Source organism: Manis javanica, chromosome 2 (genome assembly GCF_040802235.1).
Source record: "Manis javanica isolate MJ-LG chromosome 2, MJ_LKY, whole genome shotgun sequence".
Taxonomy (NCBI): Eukaryota; Metazoa; Chordata; class Mammalia; order Pholidota; family Manidae; genus Manis; species Manis javanica.
Window position 1 is genome coordinate 2,138,472 of NC_133157.1, and position 3,627 is coordinate 2,142,098.

The 3,627-nt window shown below is 57.9% G+C and overlaps 1 pseudogene; it reads left to right on the forward strand.

Moving 5' to 3' along the window:
• Nucleotides 1-1,383: 1,383 nt before the first annotated feature.
• LOC108390241 (RWD domain-containing protein 4 pseudogene) lies at nucleotides 1,384-2,192 on the forward strand (annotated as a pseudogene).
• The last annotated feature ends 1,435 nt before the right edge of the window (nucleotides 2,193-3,627 follow it).

Genomic DNA, 3,627 nt, shown 5'->3' on the forward strand with positions numbered 1-3,627 from the left:
ACCTGAGAGCGTGGGTTCACAGGAAACCGGGGCTCTTCTTACTGCCTGTCCCTGCCCCGTCCATGGCTGGCAGTGCCCCTGCTTGCTCAGTGCCTGGTGAGAGGTCAGGTGGGTGTGTGAACACCAGCAGGTGGGCCCTGCTAGACCAGGTGGCTGTTACACGGCCAGAGGGCCAGCTGGCCTGGGCCCCTGAGGAACAGAGCCTCAGCCCTGTCTGTCCCAGGCTCCCAGCAGGCAGGTGGGCACACCCGGCCAGGGAAGGCAGTGCGGACAGGCTCCTTGTGAGCAGGGCTGGCTTTTCTTCTTCCTCCCTGGCTGGAGAGGTGAAGGTGTCTGCTCCCCATTAACTCAGCATGAGCACCGTGGGCTGATGTAGTTATGCCCGTGCGTCTGGTTGCCATGGTGTTTCTGCCAGCTCTGGTGCCTGCCAGCCAGCAGAAGTGGGTCACACGTTCACCTCCTCCTCGTTTTTGAACTTCTACCAAATAATGATGAATCAGACCCAGGCGTGCACCCCGCCCGTGGCTGTGAACTCACCACCCTGGTGGTTCCTGCGCTGCCTTAATGAGCCGCCTGCCTGACAATGGCGGTGACTGCTTGCGAGTCACCTCTGGGTGCCAGTTTATCTGTGATCCTGCTGCCCGCTTGCAGTTTCCGCAGCAGAGGCCCGGGCCCCTGCCACACGCTGTACCAGGAGTCCTTCACTGAGTCTGGCCTCCATGCCCCAGAGTTGCCTGCCGGGGCCACACCAGGACGGGCAGACACGGGAGCCCTGGACACTGCCGGAGCAGGAGGCTCAGTCCAGTCTCCACACGGGTTTCTATGTGTCCGGGGCCAGTGGCCCAGCAGGGACTCATGCTCTTCACCCCCACACCCGGCCTGGGGTTGCACGGATCCAAAAATAAGCCTTTATAGAGCTTCCGCCTGCACCACACAGAGAGGGCATAGAGACGATCAGACGGGGTGCTGCCTTGGGGAGAGGAGGCCCGGGGGTGCCAGGAGAAGGGAAGGAGAGAGCCCACTGGGGCAGCTGGGTTGCGGTGCCCCAAATATGCCCACCCAGACCCCAAGTGCAGCCTCACTTGCGAAGACCTCTTGATGTAATTAAGCGAAGGGTCACAAGATGAGAGTATCCTGGATTAGGTGGCACCAAAAGTCAATGACAACAAGACCCCAGGCGGCGGCCTCACGCTGAGGAAGGGCTGGGGTGCGCGTGACTCAGCCTCTGGGGCTAAGGGTGCGCCTCCTGTAGCCGAGGGCGCTGAAAGGGGACTCCCCGGCCTCGGGGCCTCAGCTGTCACTTTCTACTCGTTGTCACCAACGCCATCCGCCCAGGTGGCACTCCCCGAACGGCGCGATGAGTGCCAACGAGGACCAGGAGATGGAAGTAGAAGCATTACGTTCAATTTATGAAGGAGATAAAGGTTTCCAGGAATTAAGTCCAGTTTCATTTCAATACAGGATAGGTGAAAATGGTGATCCCAAAGCCTTCTTAATAGAGATTTCCTGGACAAAACATAGCCCCAGACACCTCCAGTTATATCTATGAATGCTTTTTTTAACAGCACTATATCATCAGCTGTAAAGCAGAGTATATTAGCCAAGTTACAGGAGGCAGGGGAAGTTAACCTCGGGACCACCATGACTTACACTTTGTTTGAATATGCCAAGGACAATAAAGAGCAGTTCATGGAGAATCACCATCCCATTAATTCCGTGACACCCATAAGCAATATCGTCTCCGTTGAAACTCCTAATAGAGCCCCATCAAGTAAGAAAAAAGACAAGAAAGAACAACTTTCAAAAGCCCAGAAACGTGAGCTGGCAGTCAAAAGAGATCATAAGGGAGAACTTCCTCGAGGATGGAACTGGGTTGATGTGGTAAAGCGTTTAAGCAAAACTGGCTCAAAAGATGATGGATAGTGCTTGGAGTTTGAGACAAGGCGAGAACATCCTTCAAAAAGTAACCTGGTTCAAAATCTTTCATTACTTTCTTCTGTTGAGGTGGCTTTTTATAAAACAGATTTTTTTGTATGTTTCTTACATAAAAAATGTATGAAGCTGAAAGTTCATGAAGACATCTGGTCGTATTAAATTATTTTTACAAACTTGCCTTAATAAAAGGTGAAAATGTTGCTGTTCAGTACACTTTATGAAGCAGTTGAACTTTGTAAATGGACAAACATTGAGAATAATAATCAGAGTTAATTAAAAAAAAATTCAGTGACAAGTGTCCTTAAAGAGGAGAGGAGAGCCCGTGTGAGGACAGAGCAGAGACTGGAGGGACGCAGCCACAAGCCGGGGACCCCCGGGACCCCAGGAGCTGGAGGAGGCAGGAGGGACCCAGCCCTGCCCACACCTTGATTTGGGGCTTCTGGCGTCCAGACCCGGGAGGGATTTCTGCTGCCGTCATCTCCCCGGTCTGTGGGCCGGAATGGCAGGCCCAGGACACCACTCCACACCCAGAGGAAGCTGTGCGCCTCTGGGGAGCCGCCCCGGTGCCCGGGAGGGGGGCGGGTGCTGGCAGTCACGCCTGTGGGCTGCGTCATTTTGTGCATTTCTAGTGTGTCCGGCCTCTGGGACGGAAAGTGCTGGCCTGGGAGTAAAGGGGTGGGCTGAGCCGGGAAGCATCCCGGGAAGCAGGGGAAAGCATGGTCTGGGGCTTGAGGGGCTGCAGAGAGTGTGCGGGGCCTGGGATGGCGGCCCTCAAGGAAGCCCGGGCTCTGCCATCTTCTAGCTGCGGGTCCCGGGTGACACTCAGTGACATCCCGGCCTGCCCGGGGTGCAGGGTGGGCCCCGCCTTGAGCAAGACCACATAGACTGTTCTGAAAGCTTACACTCCTGTGGGGAGAGGGGGCGGCATGGTGAGCAGAGGAAGGAACAGGAAAGGTCGCAGCTGGGAGCTGCTGCTGTGTAGGGACCTATGCAGGACCGCCACGTGTGAGCAGGGCGCCATCCCCCAGGAGGTGATGTGGCTGAGATCTAATGACGGGAGGACACAGACTCTCAGACTGGAGGGAGGGGCTCTCAGGGAGGTCTCTTGGCAAAAGCCAGGAGGCAGGAGCGAGGCCGGGCAGCGGTGTGCACCAGGCGCCCTGAGCGGTGGGGTTGTTTGCGGCCATGCTCCCTGCGTTGGTGTCTGGGGAGGGTCTTGGAGGCTGGGCGCAGGGGCGGTGGGCGGGGGCCCAGCTGGAGGAGCCTGCTCTGGTCCAGAAGAAGAAGGTGACTCTGGGGAAGACAGGCTGGTGCGGGTGCAGGGGCAGCATGGTGGCAGAATGCGCCTTGAGTGGGCCTCGTTTGCCGGGGCTGAGCCCTGGGCCAGGGAGCGAGTGGCCTCCAGCACCTCCTGAGGTTCTGGTCCGGGCAGCCGGGAGAAGGTGGTGCCATGCGGTGAACAGCAAGGTGTGGAGGTGTTGGGGGTGGTGGGGACCCGGGCCTCGAGGGGACACCGCACTAGGTGTCCGTGTGTGAGCATCGCCAGGAGGCGGAGCTGGGAGTCTTGAGGGGGGAGGATAGGCCAGGCCGTGCAGGGTCTCGGAGGCCTCAGCGTGTCCGTAGCCGGGAGGGTCCGGCTCAGGGCGGTGCTCACTGGATGCCAGCCACCTGCTTCCTGACTCTTCCCCAGCC